Genomic DNA, 25,966 nt, shown 5'->3' on the forward strand with positions numbered 1-25,966 from the left:
TGTTTATTTTGATAATTTAACTCATTTTTATTTATTAGTTCATTTCCAAACAGTTGTTTGTTATTATTATTATTTTCTTGTTAATGGTTTTTATTGTATTTAATTATTGCTTTGTTTCATGTGCTATTATAGTTTAAATATTAAGCCTTGTGGGCTCCTAATTATGTAGGCGGGTTGCCATTTGATCATCCACCTAAAATCCTATTTAACTAAACTTCCAGTCCTAATCTAACTGTTCATTCTAAATAGAAAATGTTTTGCACTTCATCTAATTGTGCTTTGCATGAATTTATGTTCTTTGGGGGTGGGGATTCATTTTTCCAGAGTTACAGTTGTGTGAAAATTGCACATGAGATTCTTAGGATTCCTTAGGGTTGAGGCTTAGGATAGTATTGAACTTTTATGGCTTATGTCTTCAGGGTTTCTTCCCGTTTATGTTACTAAAAATGGAGAAAAATGTACCTTTTCCCTTTTGCTAATTTATTTAGTGCCTTACGTATACAACTTTATTATTTTAAATGCATTTACTTGAGAAACATCTTTAGTTGTTAATTTCTTACTAAAAGAACATTATATTATTTGTATTATAATTAGTAAATTTCTTAAAATAAATTATTAAATAACATTGCTAACCACAAAGTTTGGACACGAGGCACTATCTAATGATCACAACTACACAGATGCAAGTCTTGGGTTCGAATTGACTCTTTTTGTTTAAGTAAATACCTTCTCACAGGTTTTTAACACAGTACTCTTCATAATTAACAAAGCTTTCTTCCTTCACCTCCATTTTAGGTGAGTGTTCCCATGCTTTACTCCTGACTCTCACTCCCCTGGGTGAGACAGAGAGCTCTTTTTACCTGAACCCAGGACAACTTCTGGCACATGACACTGGAGGCCCACTCCCAGTAGTTCCCTCTAGCAGCCCTAACAAGGCTCCACTCCATAACTACAATTCCCATGAAGTCTTGCAGATGTTTAAGAAGAAGTTACAGCAAAGGGATGCCAAGCGTGCCCACATGCCTTTCATTCCCAGGTGGCATTTTCCCTCTATTCTTTCGTTATACTGGCCAGGATGCCAATCCCAGCCATTCAATCCATCAATGGTGGTCTCCCAGCCAGGAAAGCAAGAACCATCTGTCCCAGTTGGGATTCCCTTCCTTCCTTGCAGTTCAAGTAGCTTTTTCAACTTTTCCCAACAGTAGACATGGATTGCTTTAAATAAGTGACTAATGACTTTACACAGAGGGTTGTGGTTCATATTTCTTGTATTTCTCTTTTCAGAATCACTTATTATCATGCAGTTGTGATCTCCAGGGGACATTTTAGGACCATGGTCCTCAAGTTCTGCTACACAACACACTTTTATTTACAATGGGGAGACGCCTTTTCTCACTCCCCAGAGCACAGCACAGTAAAATGCACCACAGTACAAGTCACAGTCCTTTTCTTCTCTTCTTCCCTCTTTCTCCCTTTCCACCTCCACTCCTCCTCTGGCAAGCCTCGTCCACCTCCTCCCGACTCTGGCTCCTGAATTGTTTATTAGTGTTACCTGGAATCACTCCCTGGTGTGATGGAAGTTCAGGGTAAGGCTCTGCAGTTCGCCCTGGCGGCTCCCATGGAATGCAACAGGGCTGCACCAAACTCCAATTCCCACTGTGCCCTGCAGGAATCCATGGTGCCACGGCCACCCAAAAGGGCTGCCTTCTAGTGTCCCAGGGGAGGTAGTGCCTCGCAGATGCTCTCTCCCCTGGTCCTTCCATCCAGCTGGTGTCCCAGTCACAAGGTCCAGTCCTACCTTCGGGATGTTGGGTGCACCCAACTGCTAAAGTGTTACTAAAAGCTTTCACTGCTATGCACTGATTAAGAAATATTTATGCATTTGTTCCTACTGTAAAGATCTAACAGTTAAATTAAATCATGAACCAATTAACATTAAGCAATTAAATATTAGTTTTATACTGATTCATATCTTCAAACACATGCTATGGTGACACAATGGTTAGTGCTGCTGCTGAGTTCAAGTCCTTGTCAGTTTGGTGTTTACAATGTCCTCTGTGTCTGTGTGGTGTTTTCATTGAGGTACTAATAATTTGTTCCTACTTCACCAAAGACATAAGAGTTTGATAAAATGGCAGTTGCAAGCAGGCACTATCTGAGTGTTCTTTACAATGAACTGGTGCCCCATCCACGCAGTGGTTTTGGCCTAGGCCCAATGCTCCTGAGAAACACCTCCCAATATGACCCTGAAATGAATTAAGTTGATTTGAGAATTAATATAAACTAGGCTGACCCGCCTTTTAAGGCGACCGACTTTTAAGTTGACCACTTCTTATGGCAATTCAATATGTAGATCAATTTGATATTTTATACAAACTCATTAATTTGGTTATATTGCATTTGAGCGGTATTACTTTAATATTCGTAGTTTCTGCTTTTTTTGTGATGAAATTTAAACTTTTTTTCTATATTGAGGTCGCCCTTTTGAACCCCTCTGATATTTACTGCGCGGTGAGGCATTTGTACTCCATCAACATTAATTATTTCCAGAGACATAATTTTGTCTATTTTTTCAGCGCATCGCGCACAAAAGCAAGGGAACAATGGAAGTACCAGAACTCTGCTCACATCATGTCGCTTCGTACCGCAAGCTGCAAATAGTAAGTCTGTGATAAGCGTCATACCGCTAAGCTTTCCACTCACGGGATGGAAGGACAATCCCGACCGCTTTTATATAGTAAGAAAGAAGAAGAAGATATCGCACAGTCTGGAGTAGAAAATCATCTTTTACCTGGAAAAACGAAACTACAAATCCCATCGTGCATTGCAAAATGGACGGGCGTGTGAAACTCCGTGCTACTCGCACAGTCTAGAGTAGAAAATCATCTTTACCTGGAAAACGAAACTACAAATCCCATCGCGCAAAATGGACGGGGCGTGTGAAACTCTGCGCCTGCGTAGCACTCACGGGACGGAAGGACACCCGACCGCTTTTATATAGAAGGATCCTTGAATACTAATGAACAAAATCCTCAATTAATTCAGTTTTTTCAATTATTTTTTAATTTGGTTTCAAAAAACAGGAAGAGAATAACAAAATAAAAATCATTTTCATACATACATTTAAACCCCCTCTCCAATTCACACCACCTGGAGCTATACAAAAGAGATGAAGAGTAACAATTAAATTAATAAAACATGCAGGTCACTGAAGTCCCAGAGGCCCACATGTCTGGCTAAGCAAGAGAAAATTAAAATTTATCAATCAAGTAATGAACTCAATGTTGTACACAAAGTACTCAAATGAGATTACTAGATTAATTATTTAACTGTGGAGAAATATTTTTTCTTTAATAAATATTTTAGCAGTTCATTTAGTATAATTTTAAAAGCAAAAATAAATTTCAGGAAACCATCCAGTTAAACTTGAATTGTGCACTAGGAGTTCTAAGATAAATTTCCAATTACTAAGAATCCCAAACTACCGTTGTGATTGTATAGGAAGCGTTTGGAGGGAGCAAGCGAGCGAGCCCAAGCAGAAGAAGCAAACATTATAGAATTACATTTCTTCGTGTATGACGCGCACCTGATTTTCTAATGCTAATTTTTGGGAAAAAATGTGTGTGTGGTACACGCGTAAATACAGTATTAGTTCAGCAATGCTAAATAAACCTAGATAAATAAGACTACAATAATCTTCTAAATTACCAAATGATAGCTATAAAATGCTATCCAGGAAAAAAAATAACTAGATGTGACGGTAACCCAAAAATAACTATATTCCTATATAGAAAAAAGTAAGTGAATTAAAATACAATAACTGTTTCCAAATAACAATAACAATACCAAAACCAGTAAAGAGGATAGGAATTTGTTTCCTTAAATTCCAAAGAAAGTAGAACTCAAATATTTGCAAAAGAAACTACCTTGTACCTTGCCTCTGCTTAGCTAGCTATTGATTTTTAAAGTTTGTTCTGTTTCACTACTATGCGGGCAGAGCCGCGGGGGATGGCTAGAAGATTATAAAATGAACCTCAATTCTTTGTTTCTCTAATCATTCTGACTATGCTGTAACAGACTGCTTGTGGAGAATGCCCCCTCACTAAGGCATTGTGTCAAGGAGTAATTTAAAAGATACAATGAACAGCTTTTCTCCTGCCTGATAACTGATTTGTCTTGTTAGAGGATGTTTCTTTCCTTAATAAGATGTTCAATTTCTACCACAGTAACTGAAAATAATTTATCTTAACAGAGCATACTTGTAAAGGGTTAGGTTATGTAGTAAACAGCATCAGAGGATAGCACTTATTTAGCCCTGACCTAAAGGAGACAAAACCCAAAGAGATTAATCAAAGAAAAAATCCTTGCAAAATTTTAACTAAAAATGGTAAGACCCATAGCCAGAAAAGACCAGAAAGACCTAAGATAAATCAAGGCACAACTGTTAGTTTTGATTTAGAATATTGCATTTCTTAAAGTTGAAACTTGCCCTTACTACAAGGCTTTCAGTAGTCTGGAACAAGTTTTCTTTTTCTCCAGAATCGGTTGATGCTTGGTCCTATGTGTCTTTTCCTATATCCACACCAGCATGCCTCTCTCCAGTGCTTCAGAACATAACACTGGCTCTACAGTACCTTACTATAGGACCACTCTTATCAAGCTGATGCATTACCGTAAGTGTGTTAAGACAAAAACGTTCCATTTTTATCCAATAATGTCTTAAAACCTTCTGCCCCATCTATATATTAACTGTGGAATCCAGCATATCACATCACTCTTTTCTGAATACTGACATTTTCCTCCAGTGCTACAAAGATATGCAGGTTAGATTAAGTGGTATGGTTCAATTTAACAATAGGATGAAGTGTGGATGCATGACTAAATGCCAACCACCATCATCCTGTAATGAATAAAAAAGTTTTAGAATGGGAACAGATATATTGCATTTGCTACTTGATTTGCAGAAACAGGAAAGTAAAATACTGGAAATGTGCTTCGATTTTGTTTAATTTTCCATTGGGGTTTCAGAAACTACAATACTTACTGTATGACAGGATTTGTGGGGGTGATGAATTTAACCAGAAATACCACTCCAAACATCCAAACATTTCTTATACTTGCCTTTGATTTGCCAAATTCTGTTTCAACAACCAGGTATCACAATTGTATCTGCTACAATCCAATTGCCATCCTATTCTGCATAGCACTGTCAATAATAATAATAACAAAGATGCATTCACTTTTTCACTTTTACCATTATATATGCCTTTCGATTTTACTTTCTTGCTTGCACTCAGCTATTGAATTACTTCATGCTGCAGGAAACCCCAATGAGCCTCTGTCCTTAGCATGGCTGCCCCCATGTGGATATTTTCAGGTGCCCATAAACCTTGATTGAATAAAATTGAAGGAGAACATGTATAAATGTATTTTATAAGGACATTAGAGAAATTTGTACACCATTTTTGTGAATAATTTATTTTTATGAATGGTTTCTTATTATTGTGCTTTTCATTCTCCCTCTGCTCTTCATGTATATTTTTTAATTAAATGTTTATTCTAACACTGCACATTAAAAGTTTTGCTAACACTTCAAGAATCACCTGTAAATTACATGGCAACCATTTTTAAAGCAGCCTGTTCTGATCAGGACTGAATTTTTTAAATGATAGTTTTACTTTTCTCTAATTTTCATTTATATACAACATCCATATAAAATGTAAGGAATGTGTGACTGTCATGCAAAACCTTGCCCACCCCTGGCCTTTGAAACTGGAAATTGGTTTCAGTTGGCATCTTATGCTGTGACACACAATGCGACCCATGTTTTCGATATCCTGCTCACAGAGTAGCGGATTTGGCTTTGAGTCCTGCTCTCGGCTGCTGAAGACATGGTGGTGCCCATCCAACAGGAAATGAATGGCCACAGAGTGAATATGGCATTCCTGACAATGACCAGCAACATCGACAGGAAAGGCACAGCGGCACATCCACAAACAACTCCAAGCGCAAAACAAACCGATAAACACCATCTACAGGTCACCTCACAGTCAGGTTTTAAATCAGGAGCCATTTTATTGATGAGATAACGCCACAAATCCCAAAGCAAAAGATCAGCTTGAATTTTCACATTAAGTGCAAGAATAAACCATTTAGAACACATACACAGTATAAACAAGCCTCTACTAATAATTCAGCCCACCCTCCCCTGACAGAGTTCATACATCTTTACAGTAAATATGCAGAGGACAAAAAAAATAATAACACCACACAGGTACACATGCCTGACAACTTTAATAATTTGTATACCTAGCTTTTCACATGAAACCAAGAGTGACGTTTGGGGATGGCAAGTGGGGCAACCGCGCCAGGCCCCACGCCAAAGGGCCCCCTGCTTTTGAGGTCTTTGTGTCCCATTTGAACAGATTTATCAAGTTATATTTTCCAGTATATATATATTTGAGATGCTTCTAAGAGGAACCCTTTTAAAATCCCTCTTCATGGTCAAATTCTGTACATGTACGTCTTTGAAAACATTTCATAGCCCGAATATTAATGCACAAAAACATGTATTGCTAATGATAACCGGCTGACATTACATCAACGTGAGTTATGACTATGACATCCTGCATATCGAGACTCAGAGTATACTTGCAATTTGGGTACTTTTCTAAAAGAGGCCCTGCTGATTTCCACATGGCACTGCATCGCATTTCGAACTGTCATGGTATTGTTATGAATTATGAATTGCACTTTTTTAATAGATCATATTGTTATATTTTGATAAAGGCCACATGTTATCTTGCAAAAATTTAGCTGAATACTGTAATGAGAACGTCCGGTGCATGTTAACTTTATTTTTATTAAATTCATGCGCAAGTTCATAAAGTCCACACATAACAGATAACCACCTCTGGATGAAACACTTAAACAAACACTTTCATGGCCCACAAATACAGACATCTTACCACATTCCCTTACAAAACTGTAGGAATTCATTAATGCACACTGCCCTTATGCACAATCAAAGACTGTAGAAGCAGAGCAGGGAACCTGGACCTTGTCCCAGTTAGGCTACAGTGTATACTGATGTACCAGCGTTTCCCACGAAACCGAGTCCATAAGAAAACTTACAATTTTGCTCTGTAAAAACAGTCACTAAACGATATCATTTCTCGTTGAATCAAATTCATGCAATTGATCCAACAAGAAACATATTTAATTTTTTTTAACCCCTCCACCCGTCCTATATACTGCATTTATTTCTTTTCCAATGCAGATATAAAGACTATATTCTTACCACGCTCTGCTGCGTATGATTTAATCAATACTCACACAGTTTCAATAGGATGCTATGTCATCAAAGACAGAGGTTAATAAATTATTGTTTTCTCAATCACACTGTGACAACAATTTCATTGCCTCACTAGATTACATTTTTTATTCTACAGTGTTTTTTTCAATCATCGTTGGATGTGTTTACCCAGACTGCATTTGCAAAAGACCACCTCCTCCTTTATTTTCATGTGGATCATTTTCTGAGGAAAAAAAGTCCAAAAGTGGCTCATGCAGTGTTGCCAATCATTAACGATTATAATTTATATTTGACATCATCTATGCAGCGACATTTGGTCCACCATCATGCACTTGGTCAAGCGTGAACTTCATTTTGCTGTGCATAATATATAACTGATGACACCTAGAGGTTGAGAAGTGATTCTTAACTAGTTTTTTAATCAACTGTAAAAAAGTGTCAATTTCTCATTGCATTCTCTAATTATAACAAGAAAAAAAACATTTTTTTTCCTCTTTAAAATCACTCCCTGTAACATTCTACTGGAAATTACCAAAACCAGGAATGTCAATCAAGATCAATATACATTTTACTTGTTAATGAACATACCAATACACAACACTGTGTATAACACGTGTGATAATAAATCAGAAATGCACAGCCTTAAAGACAACACTGTTGACAACTTGAATATTTTCATTTACTTACAGTTAAAGTCAGAAGATAACATACACTTAGGGTGAATTCTTTAAAACTTACTTTAAAAACTAATAAACTACAAATCTGGCATATCCTTTAAGATATCTACTTTGTGCAGGGCAAAAAAAAAAAAACAAATTTCCAACAATATTCACAGACAGTTTATTTCACTTTTTATTGACTATATCACAATTCCAGTGGGTCAACAACAACAACAACAACATTTATTTATATAGCACATTTTCATACAAACAGTAGCTCAAAGTGCTTTACATATTAAAGAATAGAAAAATGAAAGATACAATTATAAAACAAAATAAATCAACATTAACATCGAATAAGAGTAAGGTTCAATGGCCAGGGGGGACAGAAAAAAAAAAAACTCCAGACGGCTGGAGAAAAAAATAAAATCTGTAGGGATTCCAGACCATGAGACCGCCCAGTCCCCTCTGGACATTCTACCTAATATAAATGAAACAGTCCTCTTTGGAGTTAGGATTCTCACGGAAGGGGGGTCACACGCTTAAAAACACTGTTAATATTTGGTAACATTATCTTTAAATTTTAACTTGAGCCAAACGTTTGGGTAGCCTTCCACAAGCTTCTTACAACAAGTTGCTGGAATGTCCTATGTTCATACATCAAATTTTCAGATGTGACACATGAACGGTCAGAGAAATGTATGGTACCGTTACCCCAATGAAAACAAGGCAAGTCAAACAGTTACGCTTCTATCCAACTAAAGGTTGGATTAGGAGCATGAACTGATAGCGTGTTGCTAACTAAAGACTACAATTCTATTACTGGAGTTCAGATAAAGCTGACCACCAAGGCTATTATAGTTTTGCCGTTTTATATTAGTTTTTATTTCTATATTTTTTCTGGTTCTGGTTGCATAATGGGATCGTGCAGTTCTGATGGTGTAATCCAGTGACAGAAGAGGCAATTTGGCAGGTAGTTGTTCCCAAGAAAAATGCGAACACAGGTGCTGGAGGCTATGCAAGGGAGTGCCAGGTTGGGTCATTTTGGACACTGGAACATCTGCGATAAAGCTTCTACTAGGGGAGGTGCTGACATGATGTGGAGGACCACTGACTCAGGTGTGACTCATGTGCTGCCAAGAAAGGCTCTGCTGGCCAATCTACTGCTACACTATAGTAGTACCGGGCAGGCAAGCCAATGAAGATGATAGGAATTGAAGTTGTGGATCTCCCTCCCTGATCCCAACAGGGCAACAAGTTCATTCCAGTTGCGGTAGACTACTTTACAAAGTGGCTTGAAGTCCAATCAGGAAGATGAGACAGTTGCTGATGCTTTAATTGGAGGAATTGTCTGATATTTTGGCATGCAGATGAACTCCATTCCAAACAAGGACAACATTTAGAAAGCAGGGTGTTTGAGCATGTTTGTAGATTTGGATGACCTGCAATACACTCTGCATCCCTAGATATATGGGCTAGCATAGCGGTTTATATGGACACTCACTGCCCAGCTAGCTATTGCCACCAGCCATCACCAGTGCTACTAGAACCAGAGCATGCCAAACTCACTGCACCCATTCCCTCCTGATGTTAGGACCTGGGCTGTAGACACACGCTTCACTGATATATGGGACTATGCCAAAACCCTGTGAGCCTATAACTGGCCCCGAATATGCTCATTGACTGTAGGACCGCCTAGATGCAACACATGACCTCAACCGTCAACTTCTGCACTAAACCAGTCTTGCCCAAAAACAGTACTATAATTTCCGGACCCAAGGGCTCTTCAGCCCAGGTGACTCATTTTGAGTGTTTAGACCACTACTCAAGAAGGGTCGATCTCCAAAAGTCGATAATGCTGGATTAGACCGTGTCAAGTACTGGAAAGAGTGGAGGATATGATATATTTGTAGCTGCATTTTCCCAAAGTTACCAAAGTTCAGCAGTTCTAACTCAAAAAATGGGATTCAACAAAAGCCTGACGCACAGAAATGAATACACAGACAAAATATCTTTGTTTTTAAAAGTTTAGTTAAGTTTCAAAGTAAAACAGTTCACACAAAAAAGAAAATTAAAATAGCAAAAAAGGGAAAAAATTCATGTTAAGAAAAGTTCAGTTCTAAGCTTAATCTTATTACATCTCAAATCGTTACTATTTACTTATCATTTCTGAACCATTTCAAAACGGTCAGAAAACTGTGTGTTTATACCATCTCTGAGTAGAAAATGGGTCTTTAAAGTCCCTACGTACTGGGACCTGTTCTAAACACAACTGAGTTTATTATCACACTGTTTCTCAGTTATAGCAAGAAGGTTCTATCTCTTACTAATTTATAGGGGGAAAAGACTACACCATAAGCTATGACTATGGAAGAAATTTATATTCTATTCAAATTAAGCAAACATTAATATGAGTTTAACTCAAAATTTAACTTTCTAAGATTAGCTCTTACAATACTGGGTGCAGATTCCACAGCAAAATTGAAGAGTGTTTCTGCATCAAGACTGACTAGTGCCCAATTGTAGGGGAAAAGGGACAAACCTCAGGAATACTAGAGGAATTCATTGGAGGGGATTACATCACCTGGAGACCTTACCTAGGAGGATGATGAACAGCTAGGTCCTGACGCCCCCATGAGGCATCTAAGACAAACGATCAGGCTACCAAGCTGATCCCATCCGAGCATCCCTTCCGAGGTGAAGCCAGGAGGCTGAGGGACTGTTGAGTCTAGCATGGAGGGCAGAGGGTGGCGCAGAGGACTACTGTCAGGGAATGATTGACGCTAGAAGGAAGATAAAGCATGCTACCCTGTACAGAGGAGCTGGAAATGGAGACGGGGGGGTTCTGGACATTTCAGGGGACAATGGGAAGGTGTGGTATATACGAATGAGGTACGTATGTGTGTGGGAGAGTTGATTTTGTGGAGGGAATCGGGGATTTTTCTTTTAGGGCATCTCTCAGGGCGATAACAATGAATTCATATATAATTATAAATAGTTCCATCTTAGCTTCCTTTGTTTTGTTTAATATTCATGCATTCTTTTTACATTGTTAAGAGTAATTTGTTCTGCAATCACATCTTTGTCCTTCCTTTTCTAAACTGTTACAGGGAGAGTACTACAATATTATAAACCCTTGATGCATAAGTTTAGGAAGTCACTGTGCACTGGGGAAATTCTGAAGGGCTGGAAAATGGCAAATATTATCCTGTTATATAAAAAGGGTGACTGGGAAGATCCAAGCAACTATAGGTCAGTAAGCTTAATGTTCATCTCAGGTAAATTAATGGAAGGAATCATTATGGAAAAGATTGAGCAACACATGGCAAGAACAGAATATTTAATGAACAGTCAGCATGGGTTCAGACGAGGGAGGTCATATTTTACTAACATGCTGGAATTCTATGAGGAAGCAACAAAAAGAGATGATCAAAGTGGTTCATACAATCTATATATATATAATTCACTAAGGCAAGACAACCATGGAAAGCCGGCGTGGATTCACTAAGCCGCCGACAAGTGAGACACCTATGGCGCACGCAGGAAGGAGCCACGCCCACCAACTCCAAGACCATTGGATACAATGACAACTCGCAGAGCCACGCCCACCAACTCAGACGCGACGACACAGAAAAACCGGCGTCATTTATATTCATCTGTCGTAGAGGTCACATGCAGCTCCGACCCACGTTGACTGTTAATAGAGGCATGTTTCTCACGGAGGTGAATCGCCATATGTGGCGTGTAAAACTGTTTGCGAGGGGTATCCTTAAAACGTTCCTTTACAACTGAGGTTAAAACACAATGAAGTGAGCAGTCTTTAAAAAACGAGTTTTCGGTTACGACGCACGACCGCATGCACTATAGCAAACTGTTTTACACGCTACATACAGCAATTCGCATCCGCGACAAACATGCGTCTTCTTAGATACTCCTGCACTTTGTACACACCCCCCTCTCACCGTGGTCGGGTGTCTTGGTGGATTATTTATAGAAAGGCAGCCAAAACCGCACAGAGCAATGAAAAGTCTACGTGAGTCACAGGTGCATCTGGACTGTAAAAAGACTCAAATGACGAGTTGGAGGTGGGCACAGAAGCAGGCAGTGTATACTGAACGAGAAACCAGCAGACTAGCATGACGGAGGGAGCGGAGTGGATGTCCTTCTCCTCTCCTCCTGTTCCACCCTGAGCGCCGCACGGATGATTGTGTGTTGGTTCGTTCCGTGCATTGGTTAAAACCCAATGAAGGAAGCAGTCTTTAAAAACCAATAAGCCCTGTGCCTCTGTTTCATTACCGTCTCACCTGCTTCACCAATGCAGGCCCCGCAGGCGATCCGGCGGCGTCATTCCCATGACCGCCGGGCAGCCAACCGGGTAACCAAAGTCTTTGGGTTCAGTTGGGAGTATGGTTACAAAGCTGAAACTTAAAGGAATTGACGGAAGGGCACCACCAGGTGTGGAGCCTTTCGCTTCATTTGACTCAACACAGGAAACCTCGCCCGGACACGGACAGGATTGACAGATTGATAGCTCTTTCTCGATTCTGTGGGTGGTGGTGCATGGCAGTTCTTAGTTGGTGGAGCGATTTGGCTGGTTATTTCTGAAAACGAACGAGACTCCCGCCTGCTAAATAGTTACATGACCCAACAGCGGTCGGCGTCCAAATTCTTAGAGGGACAAGAGGCTTTCAGCCACATGAGATTAAGCATTAACAGGTCTGTGATGCACTTGTATGTCCGGTACTGCACGTGCGCTACACTGAATGGATCAACGTGTGTCTACCCGGCGCGGGGAGGCCGTTGAACCCCATTCGTGATGGAGACCGTGGCTTCCAATTGTTCCCCACGAACGAGAAATTCCCAGTACGTGCGGGTTATACACTCGCACTGATTACGTCCCTGGACGCTCCAAGCCACGGTTTTTCATTTTGGGGTTGGTGCTGTGGTCTATGGCTGGCTTGTCATACCGGCCAATAACCCCAGGCCGCCAGATGGAGCTCTCCCTGCAGCATGGAGGTGCCCTGGATACCAGCAGGAAATCATTGACAATGGTGTTTTTCTCTACAGCCCTGCTGGATACCACAGGGGCCAACAGAAGATGCTGCAGGGAGGCCCAGGGAGTCACAGGTGCCCAATAACTCGGAAGTATGTTATAAGCAAAGCGAGAACGGAAGTGACATACTTCTGGGATGAAGAAGAGGATTTTTATCTGACCCAGAAATGATAAGGAATCACATGGACTGAAGGAGGAGAAACACTTCCAGGTCAGGGACTATAAAAGACTCTGAGAAACATTAGAGCGTGGAGCTGAGCTGGGTGGAAGGATGGCAACGCGTCTGGGAGTGGTGGATTGGTTTATTGTAATTGTATTGTGAAATTTATGAGTAGTTTGGAGAGGAGGGTGCTTGTGCACTGTACAATTGTCCGAATAAAGAATTATTGGACTTTTACCTGGTGTCTGACGTATTGTCTGAGGGTTCAAGAGGACGAAAGCGCCCTCTATATGTCACACTATATAGACTTGTGGAAACTATAGGGGTATAAAGCTGATGTCACGTGCAATGAAAATATAGGAAACGATAACTGATGAAAGGAGAAGAGAATTGAAAATAGGAGAAGACAAATTTGGATTTACACCAGGAAAAGGTACAGAAGTTGCAAGGTTCACCTTAAGACAGATTATGAAAAAAATGCGAGTGAAACAGGATAGGCTGCAATTGATATTTAAAGACTTAGATAAGGCATATGACAGTTCTAGAGCAAGAAATGTGGAAATGTATGAGGGAGAAGGAAGCATCAGAGAAGTACATAAGGATAGTTAAGGATATGCATATGGGGGCACACACACAAAGTTAACGTCAAAAGTTGTGTAAAAGTGAGATGTAGTGCAGGAATAACAGATTGATTTGCAGTTAAGGCTAGGTTATATTGAGGGTCATCATTAAGACCTTCCCATTTTACTCCAGTTATGGGTGTTATTGCTAGGAGAATACTAGATCAGGCCTAAATGTATATGGTGTTTGCAGATGACATTGTGCAATGTGGTACCACTAAAGATATTGTGCAAAGGAAACTAGAGCATTGGAGAACAGCAAAGGAGGCTAGAGGCCTTAAGATTAATAGGACAAATACAGAATAACTAAGATTTAATGGAAAGGAAAAAGGCGTGGAAATTAACCTCCTGGAAGAAAGGCTTAAAAGAGAAGAAAAGTCCAAATATCTTGGATCAGCAATAACAAAGGATAGAGAGCTAGATGTAGAAATAAATCATACAATGCAGTGGTCACACCAACATTGTGTTGATCAGAAACCTGGCAGGTAAAAAGGTGAATTAAAGGGAACGAGGTGGTAGAGAAATTAGGACAGATCAAAGAAAACATTGGAAAGAAGAGTAAAGTGGTGTAAGATGTCATGAGAAGAGAGGTAAACAATTTGAGAAAACAAATCATTGATATGGAGGTGTCAGGATGGATGAAAAGAGGACAACCAAAGAGAAAATGGAAGGACTGTGTGAAGGAGGACCTAAGGAAGAGAGGGGTATTAGGCAAGGAAGTATATTAAAGATGAGAGTGAAGGAGGCTGGTCCAATATAGCTACTCCTCATGAAAGTGAGAAGAGCTTTAGAAGAAGATTTGCAAAAACCCTTATAAATACAATAATACACACATAGAATTATATTAATATTACAACTGCCAGTTTAACAGATGTGGGTTTCTCAGCCTTGTAGGCCTCAGATTAACCATATTACTTACTGTCTGTTACCACCCAGAATATGTGTTAGTCCTTACAAATCCCTTGTAAGACACATGGAAACAAAGACTCGTTAGTTTTTCTGCAAAAAATATTAGAAATAACCTGAATTGAGGACTAGAAGATCAAACATAAGTCAGAAAACATGCTAAGTTCTTTTAAAGGGGAATTCAAGCCAGCCTTTATTAAAACCAAAGTCAAAACCTAATTCATATACTGAATAACGTAAACAGGAAAACAGAATGTGAAGATTCAGACGTCCCTTATATACGGGAAATGTCCGATATTTGATAATTTTGTCCCCCTGTCCCAAACTGATCTTTCAGGAACACCCAAATGTCCCGTATTTAGTTCATTTTCAAATTTCGTAATAAAAATTAATTTTTACTACCTTCTTGTAACATTATAAGTAATTATACTTTCTTTTCTCAGATTCTGTTGATGAAAATAACCCAAATGTAACGAGGAAACTAGTGTTTGCTGCCTGCTTACAACTTGTTCAGTTGCTATGGTTGGCTGAGGACAGCGACACTCTTACCGTTTTGCTCTCCAGCCGCGTTGCTGTGCAGTTCTGTATCAGCATTGCAACATACAATGTCAACAAAGTGTGCTGTTGCGTGGTACTTGCCACGGCCCACTTTATTTCTAACTGCCTGTATTAAATAATAATAATATTTCTCTGTTGTCTGTATTACATAAATACTGTATTTTCAAATGATTTCACTTTTACAGAATTTTTTTTTAGCTTGTATTAAATAATTTTCAAATGATTTTACTTTTGTTCTCCTCATAACCCATTAAAATCCTTGCTTTATGTTTTTAACTTATGTCTCTACTTTTATATAATATATTAGTCTGGGTGTGTAGGGGGCATGTATAAATTTATATATATAGTAATTCAAAGAGATATTTTAAGAGTTTCCTGTATTTCTAATTTTCTAATCTGGTAACCCTAATTATTACTGTAATTAAGACCCAATATTAGAAAGTTAATGCTTAAAGTTAAATTCATATAGTGTTTGCTTAACTCCTATAAAAGAATAGCTATTAGAATATGGTATAGTCTTTTACCCCCTGTAAGTTAATATGAGATAGAACCTTCTTGCTATATCTGAAGTACAGTGTGATAATTAAGTTATTTGTTGTTTAGAATAAGCTTAACTCCTATAAAAGAATAGCTATTAGATAGATAGATAGATAGATAGATAGATAGATAGATAGATAGATAGATAGATAGATAGAAATTCACATAATCCAGCAGCAGTATACTGATACAAAGAAACAATATTAAATTAAATAGTAATAAAAATGAAAAAAATTAAAATAAAATTAGAAGTGATCAGTGAAATAGAGAAAAATAGAGATAAAAAGGTAAAAAGATAAAGTCATATACGGAGCTGCTGGAATTATTAGAATATGGTATAGTCTTTTACCCCCTGTAAGTTAATATGAGATAGAACCTTCTTGCTATATCTGAAGTACAGTGTGATAATTAAGTTATTTGTTGTTTAGAATAAGTCCTAGTGCTAGCAGGGCACTGAAAGACCCAGTATGAAAATGGGATAAGCATACAGTTTTCTGAACGTTTAGAAATGATTCGATTGTAAGCAGACTTAAAGAATGAAACAAGATACATAAGCTTTAAACAGAATTTTTCTAAAGAACTTTTCTTTGCTATATCGGTTTTTTTTTCTCTATTTGTGTGTGAACTGTTTTACTTTGAATTTTTACTAAAGTTTATAAAACAAAGATATTTTATCTGTGGAATCATTTCAAAGCGTCAAGATTTTGCCAGAATCCCAGCTGCAGAACTTTGGTAATTTTGGATAAACGCAGTACAGTGACCTCCAAAACTGATTATCATTGTGATATCATAACAACTGTATCATAAAATGGCACCACGTATAAAAAACAAAATGGTGTCAGAAAAACACTCAAATAAATTCACCAATGCGAGAATGAAAGTGAAATAGAAAACTAATATCTGAACTGGATACAGCATCCCAGAAATGTATACATAACAATAAGAAATATGTCTCAAAAAGGGAGTAAAAAATATGAAACAAAATTAGTGACATGCCTGATGTTTAGAAAAGTCCAAAATAGAAGGCAAAGAGGAAAATAATAACAAAATAGATGATAAAGTGTCAAGAATGAAATGCAGATTCAAGAAGTGAAAGATGTTGGTAAAAACTGAAAAACTGGATGAGCCATCACCTTTTAAGTTAGTGTGCGTAAATAATTATGACATATCCTGATCTTGTTTCTCTTTTAGCATTGTCCTTCATTTCATGCTTTTGCATGTTGGGTTTTGAGGTTCAGCTTTTTTCTACTTATCTGTATTTTGACATTATGCCAGCTCATTAACTAGCAGTTTTTTCTCTAAGAGCTGCCACAAATCAATGTTTTTCACTATGTTATACTGTGAAATTTTAAAGAATTTCATTTGGACATTTTGTCATTGCATGATATTAAAAATGTATAATCCCAAAATTAGAATTAAATCCTATGGAATATTTCAAATTAATATTAATAATAATAAAATGAGAACAGAAAATATCTTATCACTCCATTTGCTAAGTCATATACCTGCTCTTAAGTGGCTCAGGTTCAATTTATTGTAAATGGCCAGTAGTGGTACTATTAAGACCTTCTTGAACCTAGAAGAAATTCAGATAACCTTATGATTCTGCCTGGCTCTGCAAACGCAAGACCGAGCACAAAACATGTCTTCAAAGTCCAAAGGAAGCCTGACCTGAAACTGAGTCTTACGTAAAAACAATAGAAGAAGGCATCTTAGCAAAAAAGGGCTAAAAGTTCTTAAAGGTTAAAAACATCAAAATTGACAGAAAGGAACTGTGAAACCTGACCCAGAACAAAAGCAATCTTCCACTCCTTTATACTAAATAAATAAATAAATGAGAAATAAAACTCTAGCTGCCCCACTGGGCCTGTCTAATAGAGGTTTTGTACACATACAGTAGCTTCCCAGTAGGGTGCTTAGAACACTTTCTCAACTAATAGCCATAGTAAATTCTCCTTTATTATGTGTACTTTTTCTGTGGCATCTTTTCCACATTGAACTCTCTTTTATCTCGTCTCTCTTATATCTCAACCTCCCAAGTACAAATTCAGATCGCAAATGGCTAATCCAGCCAGGTAGTAATTCCAAGTATGCTCTGCAATAGCTTTCGGAGTCAGGATTAGCCAAAATAATCCCTACAACAGCCCCAGGCAATTCTTGTAGACCTTGTTCATCTTAAAGGGACAACTACTCCCTACAACTACTGCCTACTCCCTGCTAGCATTCCAAATGGAATGCTACATAAAGACTTGTCATGCTGAGCTAAAGAAATACAAATGGCAAGGAGTTAAAGTGGGAATTTCCAAAAGAGTGGTTAGACAGGCCAAGTCAGTAAGTATTAAGTTAATATGGCTATCAATACCAAAAGACGTAAGTTGAGAAGGGACTCATTTGGCAGGTTAAAAAGATGAAAGGATGCAGAGTGAAAGACAGCTGGAAGGAGATGAAGGAAGTTATTAAATGTGATGCAGGAGAAGTTGGTAAGTGGACAGTAATTGCAATTATAAGATATTCTATTTTCTAATGACCCTTTTTCTTTATATTCTAAATATTTTTTCCTTTTGATTCCATGATTGCTCTAATCTAGTCTGTTTGGAATGATCAAAAAGTATTTTAAGTCTTATAAGCACAGCACTGTTTCTCTTTATCAAGTTTGTAACAATCCTGCAAAAGCCATTTGATTGAACTCAATTTTACATACCACCAAAATATTTTAGCCTACATTTGCAAAACATAACCTCCAAGCCGGATACATGCTTTCAAATTGACATCCTGTTTTTTGGTGTAGAACTTTGATTACCACCAGGATCGCCTGCATCTGAACAATCTACATGTGTGCTCAAAAGCATCTGAAGGTTGGTAAGTGTGACTATCAATTTTCTAGTTGAGAGCAATAGTGGTGTTGTTTGTAAATCAGAAGCTGAAGTATTTTCCAGCCAGCATTCACTTGGCAGCACATCAGACCAAATGATATTTATATAAGATAACACATAACTTTCCAGATACCATACACCTTACACACATTGTACTATCATTAAATTTGCAATAATATTAGTAAAACAATATGTTTAACTTTATCAAGCTGGAAGCTGCAGAATTAAAGCATTTCATACCTAGACAGGAGTATTCTTAACAGTGGTTTCATTACCAACTCAGCCATTACAAAAGACTTAAGGACCACACATACTGTACCAGAATGTTGTTTAAATTAAAGCTTTTGTGTGTGGTATGGATTCCAAATTAAAAGTCTACTTTTCACAATTGTTTTTATAATTTTCATGGGAGTTGTAATCCTGAGATACTGTATGTTCAACTTAGCCACACTACCTTCAACACTATAAGTACTATCTTATTTTTTCATAACTAAAGAACTTTATTAATGTGTGGTGTTTACATATCATCCCCATGCTAATGTATTTTTCTTATTGAATTTTCACATCTCCAAAATGTACATGTTAGATTTAATAATGACCCTAAACTTGTCTGGTGGGTGTATGTGTGCCATGAAGTATGAAAGTATGAAGTGATGTCTAATGCATGAGTTTTGAAATTATGCTCAGTACTGTCTAAATAAACTTCAGTTCCATGTACTGGAAAAAGCTGTCTGAGAAAATGATGAAATGGAATGATGATGACTGAATTAATCAATACTATACAGTACTGTATTATCAGCTTTGAAACACTCATAGTTTTTAGTCCAGTGACATGTCAAAAGTGTGAAAAATACTGGACTAAAAAGGCTGTGGTGGTCAGAAAAAGCTAATTCAGATTATTTAATTCTATTGTATTAAGGGAGTTGGTATCGTCCTGAGACGTGTTTAATTCCTTTTTTTTATATATTTGAAATATCCTGTATTTTACTAAGTTAAGCAGAACTATCCTATTGTAAAATGTTTACCAGTGTTAATATATATATTGTCACAGAGGGCTGGGGGGCGACCTGGCCAGGACACCCAGGAGGATCGGAGGAGGGCTTACACCTCCCCCAGACCACATGGGGGCGACTGCCCTGGTGCCTTTGGGGGCCATGGGTACAGAGCTTTGAAGCTTAACCCTGTAGGGGCCCGTGGTCACCGCCAGGGGGCACCCCAATGCCTTTGGAGCCCTGGACCTCAGCACTTCCGCCACACCCAGAAGTGCTGGGGGGAAGAGGATCAGGGACACCCGGAGTGCTTCTGGATGCAGAGCCGGCACTTCCGCCACACTGGGGAGTGCCGGTGGAAGATTGTTGGGAGGCACCTGGAGCACATCCGGGTGTGTATAAAAAGGGCTGCCTCCCTCCATTCGATGGCTGGAGTCGGGTGGAAGAGGATGAACTCTTGGTGGAGAGGAGTGGAGTCGGCCTGAAGAGAGAGAAAGACATTGTGTTGAGGGCCTGGACTTGAGGGTGATTGGTTCTGCGGCACTGGGTTGTGTGTGTTCATTGGAAATGGGACTTGTAAATAAACGTGTGTGGTGATATAAAATCATGTCTACCTGTCTGTGTTCGGGCTGTTCCTCACAATATATTTATTACAAACCTAAAACATGGACCACTCAAGAAAAGGTTGGACATTTTCAGACTGGTGAATTTAAGTCAAAAACCATGACAGATACAGAGTGTGGCAGCCACTTCTTAGTGAATCATCTTCATTCTGTTTTATAAGGCACCATTCATATTAAGTATAGGCAAAAAGATATTTATAGAGCATCCATTATAATGCTATTAAGATCAATCAACGGCCAAGAAAGTCATGAGTAAACAAATTAAGTTTCTAATGGGTAATGTAACACTTTGAGTTGTCATGGAATTTAAAACAATACATTATTATACAAAACAGGTTCAAAGCAATACAGCAGAAAATAATTATTTTTTTAAGCATTTTATTCAATTTATTAAAAGCAAATAACATTCATACAAGCAAATCAAATTTTACAAAACTAGGTTCACACCAAATCAACCAGAAGATAATTCTAATATGACTGTTTGTATTTAGTACAATAATAGTTTGTATGAAACTGTCAAATTAAATCCTATAGTTATTTCAAATTCTTTACATTCCAGAATTGTTTATTTAACATTAATTTATGACAGAGAAATAAAGATTACTAGCCCTTCATCAATTAAATTAAAACATAATTTCAGAAAATGCCCTCTCCAAGGCTTCTTTCTACATGGTGTTAAATGCTGTAATGTCATGTAAGGGAATGCTCTGTATATCTAGTTAATATAATCAATTGTTTGATGGATAAATATAAACAAAAGGAAGGAAAAGCCTTCATGGTTTAACTTAGTGCTTGAACTGATGCCATTTTATCAACATTTTTAATTACAGTACATAAAAGCAAACAGAATAATAAAAGATCCTGCTATCATTTAGTAGTTGTGTCCAATCAGTCCTAATAAGTCAGAATCAGTACCTAAAGACGAACAAGTTTTCAGGTCCATGCCACTATTTATAAAGAGTTTTCATTCCTGTGAGTTAACCACACATAAAGAGAACCTTACAATATTACAACTTACATTCTGAGACATGTAAACTCTTATAGGTAAAATATATATATATAAAAATGCTGCCTCTACTTCTGAGGTTTTCAAAAATATAAAAAAAAAATATGTTCAAATATATTTCAGAAATATGTTCTCTAAGAACATAACTTCAAACCCTTGAGAAGATTTGCATTTACTATGTTAACATATGAAATACTTACTTTCTCATAGGTTTTCTATTCTAAATCTTGACATTAATGATGAAAACTTTTTTTGCCAAATAAATGTTTGAGGATACTGTATATGAAACGTGTATCTCTTTGTAACACAAAGGTTTCATAAAACTATTTTAAAATACTAGATGAGAACAATGTGTTGAGCAATACAAATTCTTGTCAGAACAGGATATCTATTAATGGACATAAAGCACTAACTGTACTGGCAATCACACTGCTGCACATATTCACTGTCCACATTTGTTAAGGCTTCCTGTTCTCATATTATAAGTTTGACTTACTGAAATAATCTATGCTTGCATTCAGCCTCTTCCTTTTCTCAATCTTGTTTTAACATTTCTGGTGAAATACGTATGCATTTAGCCTAAGGCCTGAGTATAATAGTTTTGTAGTAGACATTTTGCAGTTAGTCTTTTTAAAGACTTTAATAAGTAATAATGATTATTTATGTGTTGGTAGGGTCAATTCGTAAGAGCTGTGTTTAGAAAATGGAGAACTACAAGTAGACAAACGGAGACCAATAAAGATGCCTTTATATTTAACACACATACAGGTCAGCATTTCAGCCACCACAAGAATAGGAATATTTTCATTTTTGAAAGGTAATGGTTCATTAGAATTAGAAAAAACGTAGTTGTGGCTTAATGGCTTAATTATGTTAGCTTGTGTTAAATAAAAAATGACAAAGTAAAATCTGTTAGGTGTTGTTTGTCGTATTAATTTTACACATTTTAGAACTTAATAAGAACTAAAACCACAGAAATTAACAAAATTATGCTTACATTTTCACTGAACCGAATATATTAAATAGTTTTTTCCACAGTAGCATTGATTTAGCTTGTTCTAATTCCATTGACCTCGAGATCTCACAACTGTAACTAATGAATCATCTAATGCCAAAAATAAAATATTTACATTTAGATTATGTTATGTGTTAAGCTTTTGATTTTTCCATAAGGTTTCTTAGTGGGGTCAAAACAGAATTGTAAGAAAACAGTGTTTTTAGAAAGCATTTGCCCAAACTTAGATTTTTTTTCAAAATATTGCATTACACTATTACAAACTCAATATACTATCCATGGAATGTCCTGTCATTCACAACAGCATTTTATCAGCATTGCATTATTTTACATTGCAAATGAGACCACTGTCAGACATGAATCATGTCTACCAGTGCTCATGTCAATTGACTAATATCATTTGCTTTAATTTGACAGTTGTGGCAGATGGCCAAGGCCCTTACCCGACATGAACACCTCCATATTGTAAGGACCGGGAGAGAGAACATGTACAGGGTACTACCTCCCCCAGAGCGCTAGATGGGAGGCCCATTGGGTTGCTACAGCACTCCTGATTCCCACAAGGCACACTGGTGCAGCATAAAAGGGAACGCCTCACTTCATTCAGGAAGTCAGAGTCGGGAGGAAGTGGGATGAAGATACTGAAGGAGGACTGGAGGCGGAAGGAGCAATAGAGACTGAACGAAGAAGGTGAAGAAAGAGCTGTGTGCTCAGCAGATGAGTTTAAATATCTAGGGGTAAATATCACAAGTAAATATAAACCAATTTTGTCAACAAAATCTGGCTGTCTGCATGGAAATAATTAAACAAGATGTGAATAGATGGTCCACCCTCCATCTCACATTATTCACATCTCACAACACTGTTCAGATGAACTTCCTTCCCAGGCTCCTTTTCCTATTTCAAACCATCTCTATATACATTAACAAATCTTTCATAACCTCATGTATTTGGAATTCTAAACATCAACAAATCCAAAGGGCAACTCTACAACAACCTAAAGCAGAAGAGGGCATGGCACTACCTAAGTTTCAATTTCATTACTAGACAGCAAATATACATCCCATAAAGATTTGGACATCAATAAAAATCAATGAAAACACACAAGCCTGGTCTGCAATAGAATTAAAATCTTGCAGTACATTCCAGTACTTTATATTCCCTCTTCTGTGCCCCCAGTAAATACAAATTTATCAACAATACACTAATAATCCAATTGCCTTTCATTCACTCAGAATATGGAACCAATGCAGGAAGCACTTTAACCCAGAGAAGCTCTAATATATATATATATATATATATATATATATATATATATATATATATATATATATATATATATATATATATATAGTGTATATATATATATATATATATATATATATATATATATATATATGTATATATGTATATGTATATATATATATATATATAAACTGCTCAAAAACATTAAAGGAACACTTTGAAAACACATCAGATCTCAATGGGAAAAAGAAATCCTCCTGGATATCTATACTGATATAGACTGGGTAATGTGTTAGGAACGAAAGGATGCCACATCGTTTGATGGAAATGAAAATGATCAACCTACAGAGCCCCAAAAATCAGAGTGAAAAAATTATGTGGCAGGCTAGTCCATTTTGCCAAAATTTAATTGCAGCAACTCAAAATTGTACGCAGCACTTTGTATGGCCCCTGTGTTCTTGTATACATGCCTGACAACATCGGTGCATGCTTCTAATGAGATGACAGATGGTGTTGTGGGGGATCTCCTCCCAGATCTGGACCAGGGCATCACTGAGCTCCTGGACAGTCTGAGGTGCAACCTGGTGGCATTGGATGGACCAAAACATAATGTCCCAGAGGTGTTCTATTGGATTTAGGTCAGGAAAGTGTGGTGGCCAGTCAATGGTATCAATTCCTTCATCCTCCAGGAACTGCCTGCATACTCTCACCACATGAGGCCAGGAATTGTCGTGCACCAGGAGCCACTGTACCAGCATAGGGTCTGACAATGGGTCCAAGGATTTCATCCTGATACCTAATGGCAGCCAAGGTGCCTTTGTCAAGCCTGTAGCGGTCTGTGTGACCCTCCATGGATATGCCTCCCCAGACAATCATTAACCCACCACCAAACTGCTCATGCTGAATGATGTTACAAGCAGCATAATGTTCTCCATGCCTTCTCCAGACCCTTTCACTTCTGTCACGTGCTCAGGGTGAACCTGCTCTCATCTGTAAAAAGCACAGGGCACCAGTGGTGCATCTGCCAATTCTGGTATTCTATGGCGAATGCCAATCGAGCTGCATGCTGCTGGGCAGTGAGCTCAGGGCCCATTAGAGGACATGGGGCCCTTGGGTCACCCTCATGAAGTCTTTCTGGTTGTTTGGTCAGAGACATTCACACCAGTGGCCTGCTGGAGGTCATTTTGTAGGGCTCTGGCAGTGCTCATCCTGTTCCTCCTTGCCCAAAGGAGCAGATCCTAGAGTAACTGCTTATCTCCTAGAATCTCCTCCATGCCCTTGAGACTGTGCAGGGAGACATAGCAAACCTTCTGGCAATGACACGTATTGATGTGCCATCCTGGAGAAGTTGGACTACCTGTGCAACCTCTGTAGGGTCCAGGTATCGCCTCATGCTACCAGTAGTGACACTGACTGTAGCCAAATGCAAAACTAGTGAAGAAACAGTCAGAAAAGATGAGGAGGGAAAAATGTCAGTGGCCTCCACCTATTAAACCATTCCTGTTTTGGGGGTCATCTCATTGTTGCTCCTCTAGTGCATCTGTTGTTAATTTCATTAACACCACAGCAGCTGAAACTGATTAACAACCCCCTCTGCTACTTAACTGACCAGATTAATATCCCATAAGTTTCATTGACTTTATGCTATACTCTGATTAAAAAGTGTTCCTTTAATTCTTTTGAGCTGTATATATATATATATATATATATATATATATATATATATATATATATATATATATATATATATATATATATATATATAGTTGGGGGGTATTGATCCCTGTATAATTGAAAATAAGCTACAAAAAAAATAACATAGAAAAATTAAACTGTTGCACCTGTTCGGACAAGAGTCAGGAGTTAACTACCTCAGCTGTAGAGACAGTTTTCAGCCTGGAGACCAGAAAAAGGTGGGTTCAGGAGGTCAGAAAACAGAAGTGATGTCTTTGGTAGTTCGACTGTCACTGCTTCTGCAGAGAGAGGAAGAGAAAATGGATTTGGTGACACCTCCAACAACTGGCTCAGATTGTAATTACCTTTAGATGAGCCCTGAACTAGCGTACATGTGTGACAATATGTGTATAATGAAATGCTGAAATTAAGAACAAAACCTACTGTAGAATAGAAAAATTAAATATTCCAAAATCTCAAAATTGCCATGATGGATTTGATTGACATTTGGTAATGTACAAAAGAAGAAAATTAGCCATTACATGTTCTTTTGTTTGCTGATATTTGTTGCTAATAATGCTGTAGTGAGTAGGACATTCTAACGAACTTTGTGCCCCATTATGCAATACCACTGACAGCGATCGCACTGAGAAATGGGGCATTCTGGTTTATGCAATTGAGGGCCACTTACAAAAGTGTAGTGAAACAAGCAAAGGTGGTGATGCTCGAATGC

At 37.9% G+C, this 25,966-nt stretch overlaps 1 protein-coding gene across 1 annotated transcript in view; it reads right to left on the bottom strand.

The window, feature by feature from the left end:
* Positions 1-25,451, bottom strand: part of LOC120540504 (stereocilin-like) — a 38,967-nt gene extending 13,516 nt beyond the window's left edge. Inside the window, exon 1 of the mRNA XM_039771345.1 lies at positions 25,431-25,451. The gene's annotated coding sequence lies outside the window, so the exon portion shown is untranslated. The remainder of the gene's footprint in view (positions 1-25,430) is intronic.
* Positions 25,452-25,966: the final 515 nt, after the last annotated feature.

Source organism: Polypterus senegalus, chromosome 12, assembly GCF_016835505.1.
Source record: "Polypterus senegalus isolate Bchr_013 chromosome 12, ASM1683550v1, whole genome shotgun sequence".
In the NCBI taxonomy this organism is placed as follows: Eukaryota; Metazoa; Chordata; class Cladistia; order Polypteriformes; family Polypteridae; genus Polypterus; species Polypterus senegalus.